We start from the raw sequence: 10,805 nt of genomic DNA on the forward strand, positions 1-10,805 counted from the left end.
CCTTCTTGTTGAAGTCCCTCTCCAAGTGTCCCAAATTCCGTGGAAATCTCAGCAGACTTTTGTTAAAGGGCAGAAGAAAGAAAAGTGCATGACCTTACTGAGTCACTGGAAGAATTTTGGCTAATTATTTTGTGCTTCCTTGAATGTTTTTGACTGTAAAACAGAAGGCAAACGTATTTTGAGAGTTTAGCACAAACCAGGAGAAAGCGTGTGATAATGAGAAGACATTGGTACTGTGTTTTTTGATGAAACAAAGCAAGCGGTACTTTCAGGACTTGGTGTTGATAAGTAACATTCAGAGCAACAGATACTCAGTTTCAGAATCTGATCTAGACACATTCTCTGGGATCTCCAATCATAGGACAGGTAGCACTTTCTCACTGTTCTTCCTTCTTACTTGCTTTAGTAGGATGGAAAGAGGTTGGATTGTGTCAGGACAACCACAGACAAATGAGCAATTACGTGTTTTCCTTGTCTGCTCAATACCATGAATGATACCACCCTAGAAAATACCCATGTTCCTCTTTTAACCTCAGTGTGGGTGCTTTCCTTTGTTCTCATGCTTCTCTCTGCTTATCATCAACTGGCAAATGTCAGCATGTGCTAGGTTAGGCTCTTAAAATTCATTAGTATACAATTCCATGCAAGGATATATTCAATTTGAGCACTTTTCTCTTAGAAGTTAATGTACAGAACAGGATCATTTTACAAGCAAACTCCAAGTCTGTTTCTCCTCTTTGGTTCTGCAGGGGAGCTAAGGAAAGATGGTGGAAACGTTCATGGTAGTAACTTTTGTCCTGCTCCACATAATATATTTTACTCTCCCAAACACTTCAAGAGACTTTTAGTTTGTCCCTGGGAATAAAAAGTGAGTTGCATCTGTTACAACATCTAACTTATTCTTATCACTTGCCAAACAACAGCCTAGTATAAGACATTCCTTCCTTTTATGCCTGAAAATTTTCTGAAAATTTTACATTTCTCCAAAGGACATACGGAGGACAATGGATATGATTCATTTAATGAGCTAAGGAGAGGAGTTGTCTTGCTGGTATAACACAGAGGTGTCCAACCTTTTGGCTTCCCCGGGCCACATCAAATAAAGATAAATTGTCTTGGGCAGTACATAAATGATATGATATAGTTAGTATATATAACAAGACCTCTTTTATTTATTTTTGTTTGTTTGTTTGTTTTTGTTTTTGAGTTGGAGTCTCACTCTGTCACCCAGATTGGAGTGCAGTGGCTGCTCCCAGCCACCACAGCCTCGACCTGCTGGGCTCCAGCGATCCTTCCGCCTCAGCCTTCCAAGTACCTGGAACTACAGGCGTGTGCTACCACGCCCGGCTGATTTTTTTGATTTATTGTAGAGATGAGGTCTCGCTGCCCAGGCAGGTCTTGAACCCACAGGCACAGGCAATCCACTCACTTCAGCCTACCAAAGGCACAGGATTACAGGTTGAGCCTCCAAGCCCGGCTATTTTTTATATATTTTTATCATAAAGTTTAGAAAAATGAATAATATAAAACTAGTGAAAAATTTGACATTGTTTTTATAAAATGAATCTATCAATGTCTAGTTCGATGGAAGTGGCCACAATTCTTAGTGAATTCTCAAGGTGCTCGTCAGCAATGTTTGTTTGAATTTCACTCTTCATGTGCTTCATAATTTAAAACAGCAGCTCACAAATGTATGCACTGCCTAAAGACAATGTCGTGAATAAGGAGCTACTGTGCACTTCAAAAATGGAACTATGCGTGACGTCACAAGAAAATGAATGCTAAAAAACATGTGTTGTCATACAATTTTGTGGGGCCCATGACTAGCTGTCCTGGGCTGCAGGTGGCCTGCAGGCTGTGAGTTGGACGTTCCGGTTATAGCAGAATACGAGTTCCTCTCATGACCATGTCTTTGACATGCTCCTGCATCCCCAAGCACCTAGCACTGTGGCGGCTGGCATGAATGCAGAGTCCACAAACGCCCACTGGGTTACACCTACATCCAAGATGGCCTCCTTGGCCAGCAAAATGACGGTGCCTTGTGTCACAGCCGACCTGGGAAGGGGTGGTGGGATCAGCGATGCCAATCCTTGAACACATTCTAAAGTTAGATTGGAAATATGTTTGGATAGAGATGATATTGCAAAAGAGAGTGCAGAGTGCTCAAGTGAGAAGTTAGTTCATCTTGTAACTGATGGAAAAGAGGGTGGAAATTATGGGAAAAGGTAGGAAATGAATACTTGCTATTGAACACCTGATACGTACCAGACTGTATGATCCCCCAAAAGTGTAGATGACACACACAGCTTTATGTGATCCTCTCAAGCACCAGGGATTGGGTATATAATTCCCATTCAGAGATGAGGAAACTGAGGTTCAGGGAAGCTCGTAATTCACGCAGAATTGTCGTTAAACATGTCGGAGCCCGGATTCTAACTCAGGTCAGTCTAACTCCGAAACCTATGCCTTTTCCCCTAATGGGAAATATTACCCCCATCCCCTTCAAACTCAGGAAGATATTAATTCCACTGGCATGGCAGAATCTCGTGAAGGGCAGGAGATTTCTGTGTGGGAACTGTGATGAGGTGTTCTGCGTGCAGAAAGAGAGAAAAGGAAGTGTCCATAAGGGCACTGGGGCACCTTGCCAGCTCTTTCTTGGGAGCTGCAGAAATGATAGGCTGACAGGGACCTGGCCGAGAGTGGTGCTCAAGGCAAGGAAAGCCCACAGGACACGACAAGGGAAAAGGTGTGGGACACAGAGAAAATTCAGGTCGCCTTATGCTGGGAGTTCTTCCTCATTGGGAACTTATGGTTTGCCAAGTCAACACAGGCACTCAGAGTATGGTGGGGCCGAAAGGGATAAGGAGGGACCCAACTACAGCAGGCCTTCTCTCCTTTATGTCGGATTGATTTCTTGACCCTGTTGTTTACGTTGAACGTTTTAAGGAGCATCGCGCACAACAGAAATATGTTCTTTTGGCCTGCGTTTACAAAGTTCATTTTTTTACAGTGGTCCCCGACCTTTTGGCATCAGGGACCAGTTTCACGGAAGACAATTCTTCCATGCACTGGTGGGTGGGGTGGCAGGGAGCATGGGGAATCATCAGGCCTTAGATTTTCATAAGGGGGGCAACCTAGATCCTTCGCAGGTGCAGTTCCCAATGGAGTTCGGGCTCCTAGGAGAATCTAATGCCCCCGCTGATCTGACAGCATCCGCCCATCGGTTCCTCACCACCTGCTGTGGGTCCCGGGTTCCTAACAGGCCACAGACTGTTAGAAATCCCTGTTTTAAAATATATAAAAAAGTTGGGACAATCGTAAAGTAGGAAAGAATTTTGCTTAGTGGAATATGAAACCCCTTTTGGGCAGATCAAATATTGGGGAGAAATACGAGACAGAAAAAAAAATACAATTAACAGTAAAATTCTCTCTCTCTCTCTATATATATATATGAATGACATATTTTTATTCTTCTCTCCTTTGCAGACTGGCATATTAGGAAAAAGACCAATCCCAGCTGCTTCTGGCAAACAGGAAATCATTTCAAATATAATTGAAATGTCAAATGACTTACAAGTCTAGACTCTGTTCCATCACAGGTTGTAAACAAGAGACTGCTTAGTGGAGGAGCAGCGTCCTAGACAGAGAAGGAAACAAGCTTTTCAGAAGGAAACACTCCAGCAATGGAGAAGCTTTCATCTTCTGTTTTTTCTTCTGAAATATTTTATTACTGTGTATATCACTGGATGACACAACTCAGACTGTAAACATACTGGAGAGACGGGGGTGGTTTATAAAAACATATTTCCTTTTATATTATGTGAGGTGACTTAAAAATCTGGTGGGTGTGCCAGATTTATGTGCGCATGTGATGGTGATGCCACTTTTGAGTCACCGGGGGAAATTATTTTATGAGGCTTCATTTGGTTTTACCGGGAATGTTTACCTCAGAGGAGACAGTGAGTTTTGTATTCTTTTCTGGTTCTAGAATTAGCCGTGGTATCTTGATCCTGGTTTCATGAGATCTTTAAAGTCTGTGTCTTGTGTCCAAACTAAAGTGAAATAACCAGTTGCACACGGATGGTTGTATTTCCTAGTTTAGAAACCATAACAAAGGTACCTTGGGATTTGTTCTCTCTAGGCCTTTTCCTGGTGTCCTATATTAACTGTTCACCTACCCATTCATTCATTCATTTATTCATTTATTGTGGGTTCTAAAAGACACAAGGGTCAATTTCCAATAAACCTGATCTTCCAAAATTTCATTTTTTCTTTTTTGCTGTCTACAAGACTCACCTTACTTTCGTTCATTTAATTTTTAATTGACAAAAAATAACTGTATATATTTATAAGGTACAATGTGATATTTTGATCTAGGTATAATATTATAGAAAGATTTGATCAGGATAATTAACCTGATGCCTATCACCTTACCAACATAACATTTTTTGGGGGGAGAGAATGTTAAAAATCGATTCTTTTAGCAATTTTGAAATATAGAATGCATTCCTATTAACTGCAGTCAGCATGTAGTGCCACAGATTGCTAAAACTTATTTCTCCAGTCTAGCTGAAACTTTGTACTCTGATCAACGACTTCCCTTTCTCCATCTTTTCCTCTCTCTCTCAACCTCTGGTAGTCTGTTCCTTTGAGATACGCTTTTTAGATTCCACGTATTAGTGAGATCATATAGTATTTGTCTTTCTGTACCTGGCTTATTTTACTTAGCCTAACATTCTCCAGTTTCATCCACGTTGTTGAGAATGACATAATTTCCTTCCTTTTAGGCTATACAGGATTCCTTCAGGCATATCGACATTTTCCTTATCCATTCATCCACTGATGGGCACTTAAGATGTTTCCATATCTTGGCCGTTGTGAATAACGCTGAAATAAACATGAGAGTGCAGATATCTCTTTGACATACAGATTTCAATTCTCTTGGATATATACCCAGAAGTGGGATTGCTGGATCACATGGTAATTCTATTTTTAGTTTTTTAAGGAACCTCCATACTATTTTCCAAAATGTCTGTACTGATTTATATTCCCGCCAACAGCGTACACGGTTCCCTTTTCTTCACATCTTTACCAACGCTTGTTATCGTTTGCACAGCAAAAGAAATAATCAGCAGAGCAAACAGGTAACCTATAGAATGAAAGAAGATATTCACAAACTATACCTCTGACAAAGGACTAATATCCAGAATCTACAAAGAACTCAAATCAGCAAGAACAAAGCAAATAACGCCATTAAAAAGTGGACAAATGACACGTACAGACATTTCTCAAAAGAAGTTATACAAATGACCAACAAACATATGAAAAAATATTCAACATCACTAATCACTAAATGCAAATTAAAACCACAGTGAGATATCAGTCAGTATGACCATTATTAAAAAAATCAAAAAACAATAGACCCTGGCATGGATGCCGAGAAAACGAAACGCTTATACACTGTTGGTGGGAGTATAAATTAGTCCAACCTTTACGGCACGCAGTATGGAGGTTATTCAAAGAACTAAAAGTAGATCTACCATTTGATCCAACAATTCCAGTACTAGATATCTACCCTAAGGAACAGAGATTGTTACATAAAAAAGACACCTGCCCTTGCATGTTCATTGCAGCACAATTCACAATTGCAAAGATGTGGAATCAACCTAAATGCCCATCAGCCAATCAGTATATAGCAAAAGTGTGGTATATGCACACACCATGAAATATGATGCAGCCACAAAAAGAATGAAATCATGTCCTTTGCAACCACATGGATGGAGCTGGAACTCATCATCCTAAGTAAACAGACTCAGAAACAGAAAACTGACCACCGCATGTTCTCAGTCATATGTGGGAGCTAAATAGTCACACAGGTGGACACCAATAAGGGGGGAGAGGAGACACTGGGGACAGCAATAAGTGGGGAGAGGAGCAGGGGATTAGGGTTCAGAAACTATCTAGGGGGCATGATATTCACTATCTGGGAAATGGACCACTTGTGATCCAATCCCCACTACTACACAATATGTCCGTGTAACAAATACAAATGTGTACCTCCTGAATCTAAAAGAAAAAAAAGTGACTATGGCTAAGTAGCTTGAGCATCAAGGCTGTTGCCTCTCCATGTTGAGGTCAAATGAATCATAGCGTTTCTATGTGCACCAAGACCAAAGCGACAGTGAAATTTTCAGAGAATCTGGCTCCTGTGTCTTTCTCTTTTATGATCTTAGAAATTTCTTGTATAGCAAAAACATGGAACCAACCATGCTGCCCATTGAAACTGGATTAAAAAAAGTGGTACATATACACAAAGGAATATTAAGCAGTCATAAAGAAGGACAAACATACGGACTTTGCAGCAACGTGGATGAATTTTGAGTCGATCATACTCAGTGATCTATCACAGAAACAAAGAACAGAATACCATAGGCAGACCTTGAACAATTATCATAATACTATAAGAAAGAGATTGGCAAGTAGTGGGAGGCTGCCAGGGGAGGGAGGGTGGGATTGGCAGGTGGGGGAAACTGCCAGGGGAGGGAAGGGCACACCTCATCAACAAGGGTACCTGCATGATCAACATTTGTATACCTAACCCTGAATTGTACCCCACATCTTTAAAAAAAAAGAATACCACAAAAAAGAAGTTAATATTATACTTAAAAAAAGAAATTTCTTGTGTCTCTTTCATTATTTATAGTTTATCCAATTACTGAGAGTGAGAATAGAGACTAGAACAAAACAACAGAAGTGGTAAGAAAGAATTACTATAAAAGTTCTGATTTATAATATTTATTGATTGCTTTACATTATCTTTATGCTTTTATAAATATAGCCTCTACTGGATATATACATTACCACTATTTCTTTATGAATCTCTTCCTCTTACAACAACACTATTTGGACTATAAAAGGGACCCACTAGACCAAGGTCACATAACCAGGACACAGAGTGGGATTTAGCTAGCTCTCAGGTTCTTTCCAATACCTGATGATGTCTTGCCATCCTGCAGGGGCTCTTGGTGATCACATGCAGAGACAAATCTCTTGGTTTTTCAATTTGCTTTTGCCAAAACTAAAGACAAAAACCTTCATTTACATGCAAATACTTATAACTTATGGACTGCTCTGATTTTTTTTTTTTTTTTTTTTAAGTTAGAGTCTCACTCTGTCACCCAGACTGGAGTGCAGTGGCCGCTCCCAGCCACCGCAGCCTCGACCTGCCAGGCTCCGGTGATCCTTCTGCCTCAGCCTTCCAAGTAGCTGGAACTACAGGCGCGTGCTACCATGCCTGGCTAATATTTTGATTTATTGTAGAGATGAGGTCTCGCCAAGTTGCCCAGGCGGGTCTCGATTCCGCAGTCTCAGACAATCCACTCACCTCAGCCTCCCGAAGTGTGGGATTACAGGCTGAGCCACCGAGCCCGGCTGATCTGATTTTTGAACCAAGATTTCCAAAATACGTCCTGTGGGATGTTAACAGGCATTAAAAAATGTTTTGTGGGCAAACATACGTGATAATTGTTGGGCCAAGATGTTGATATTCTAATATGCATCGTGAAGACCTGCAAATTATTGGTGGTAGTAGGTAGAGTTTGCTTTCCAGGTGCATTTATTCATTGTCTTAGACTGGGTTCCCTGAAAACAGGCAGTGAGATGAATTGCATGCTGAGTGTTTATTGGGGTGTGTTCTTGGGAAGTTATAACTATATGAAAGTGAGGAAGGCAGAATTGGGCAGAAGTAGCTGAGTTGTAGCAGATGCCACCAGGAGCTCTAGAACTGGGACGGAGCCTCGAGGGTGTCCTGAATTGGGGCAAAGGGGTTGGGCTTTTGTATTCCTGCATCAGCCATCCTTGGCTGCTGGCTGTCTTTTCACTGATCAGTTCCTTATATCTGGAGGCAATTCCCAGAGAAGGGTGCTTCTGTGGGTCTCAGTAGCTGGGATATGAGTGCATCAACCAACCATGAAGACAGAGTCCGGGCAAAGCATGTGGCATCTACTGCAACCACGGAACACTTGTTCATGAACAATTTCATGGAACCAGGGCTCCCTTTGGGAAATGCTGCCTTTTGAACTCCAAATGTGATCGATACTCCAGCTCTCCCAAGGAGAATTTGTGGCCTTGACTCTGAACAGCAGTGATCAAAGATGGAAATAATTAGACAATGGGGACACCCATAAGGAGGGAGTGGGGAGGTAGGTTAGGGTTCAGGAATTACCTATAGGATACAATGTTCACTATCTGGGAAATGGGTCACCTGAGACCCAATCCCCACCACTACACAACATGTCCATGTAACAAACATGCATGTGTACTCCCTGAATCTAAATTTTATTTTTAAGTAATACTAACCTGGGGTCTGGAATTTGCTCCACTGCTATTTTAACAAATTATTATTTCTTTAGCCTAAGAGGAACAAAACAGTTATGATGTGTAAGACAAGAGAAGAGGCCCAAGACCCTCCAGCTCCTCCTGTGTTGGGGTTGCTCACTCCATCTTCCTTTGCATCTAGGTTTCCCATAACTTCTAACATCTTCTATGTTAATAACACCAAGACGTGCTAACTCCCTGCTTCTTCTCCCTCTGCCTCCCATAGAGTTTAGCTACCTTGGGGGCAGATGGATAAGAGAGAAGGGTAAAACGTTTTCTATACATTTTCTGGGGTCATTCTTGGTCCCTTCTATTTTATTTGAAAGCGATCCATGTCATCCAGTCAGGGTCCCAAAAGAAGAACTGAAAAGGGTCAAGTGAAGAGAGTTTGATGAAAGGACAATTTACAAAAGTGTGAGCAGGGTGAAGGGAAATCCACGTGGGAAGGTGCAATCCACCAGGACAAGGGGAGGAAACTGTTCCTGGAACCCAGGAGAACAGCAGTAGGAGAGGACTTCCTGCGGGAACTTCACCCTTGGGCGGAGGGAGGGAGCCAGCCCAGGGCAGCTCACTGGGAAGGAGCTGGAGGAACAGTCTCTCTTGCTTGCTGATTCCATCATGCCTTCCCCTTGGCTGGACCTGAAAGGAGAAACCAAAGGCGTAGATGTGGTCCAAAGGGTGAACCCTCAGGACACACAGCAGGGAAGAGAAGGGTGAAGGGAGTTCTGAAGGGGCAAAAGAGAAATTCTATCACCCAGGTCTTCATGGAAGGTTGCTTTACATAGAGCTGAGTGGGTGGTTTCATAGTTTTTTTTTAGTTTCTTTGTATATAGTTATCCTCTAATTTTGTCTTTTTACTTTTTCCCTTTAAAAAGTTAGTTTACCCAATGATTTAGTGTTCTTTTTTTCCCTTTTTGGATTAAAAAACTAGCTCTTCTTGTTATTAACTAGCCTATCTTTTTCTGTTTTATAATTCATTAATTTCTGCTTTTATCAAGTCTCTTCTCTGATATTTAAATTTATTGCCACCAATTCTTACTTTTTTGCTTTTTAAATTTATGATAGGTAAGTGCTTTTTTCCTTTTTTCTACCTTCTATTTTGATTTATCAAGATTCCTCTGTATCCCCCCACTCATCTCTTTTTTTTTTTTTTTTAGTCAGAGTCTCACTCTGTCACCCAGGCTGGAGTGCAGTGGCATAATCACAGCTCACCACAGCCTCGATCTGCTGGCCTCAGGTGACCCTTCTATCTCAGCCTTCCAAGTATCTGGAACTATAGGCACATGCCACCACGCCTGGTTAACTTTCTGATTTATTGCCAAGAATGGCTAAGAGCTGGATTTTCAAAAAGATGTAGCAACAGTACATGAGGTCTTGGGATGCTTAAGTTGGAAAGATGAAACTGAGAACCCCTACAAAAGTGGACACTCTCAAAGGACTGCAACCCCATTTAAAATTACCAATGACCCCACCAGCCCAGCAGAATTACCAGACACTTACATCTACAGTGGTTGTGAATGGGTGGAAACAATCCTTTGTGCCTGTGAGTCTTACATTAGTTTAACATGTTTTATTTTATCTGTGCCCAAGGGATATGAAACTTCAAGCCCAAGCCAAGAAATTAACAAAGAAACATAAAGTAAAGGGTCTTTTGAAAGTAATTCTCCATCAAGAATTACAACATGCTTGAGAAAACAATCCACTACAAGTGAAAGGTAGTAGACGCAGCAGGATGATTAATTTATCAAGGACTTGAGATAACAGAAAGGCAATATAATATGAACTATAAAGTAAGGATGTTTGAAGTATGAAAATGATTTTAAGTATTACAAGATAAGGAAAGAATTAGACTCCATAAGTAATGAACAGACAGATACAAAAAAGAACCAAACGAAACCTCTATAAATGGAAAGCATTTTCATTAAAATTAGCAAGTGAATGAGGAGTTTAAACAACACATTACCCCAAATAGATTTGAAAAAATTATCCAGGATACAGTACAGAAAAATAATGAGCTACAAAATATGAAACAAGTTAAGAAACGTGAAAGGTAGGATGAGATGGTCCAACAGATATCAAGTTGGAATAGAGGTAAGATTTAAAGAAATAATGTTTAAGCATTGGCTTTTCACATAGATGAAACACATGACTCCTTATATTAAATGAGCATGTATCTCAAGTAGAATAAATAAAAATAAACCAACACCTAGAACAGTATATTAAAACTAAAATACTAATGTCAGAGAGAAATTATTTTAAACGACCAGAGAGAAAAGAAAAATTACCTCCCCAGAAACAAAAATTAACTAACAGAACTCAGCAACTACAATAGAAGCCAGAAGGCAGTGAAATCTTGTAGAAATTCTGAGAGATAAAAGTGTTCAATCTAAAATTCTATATCCAGATAAAAATCTCTACTTTATTAGTTA

Source organism: Carlito syrichta, unplaced genomic scaffold (assembly GCF_000164805.1).
Source record: "Carlito syrichta isolate Samal-C Ts95f unplaced genomic scaffold, Tarsius_syrichta-2.0.1 Scaffold303261, whole genome shotgun sequence".
Classification (NCBI taxonomy): Eukaryota; Metazoa; Chordata; class Mammalia; order Primates; family Tarsiidae; genus Carlito; species Carlito syrichta.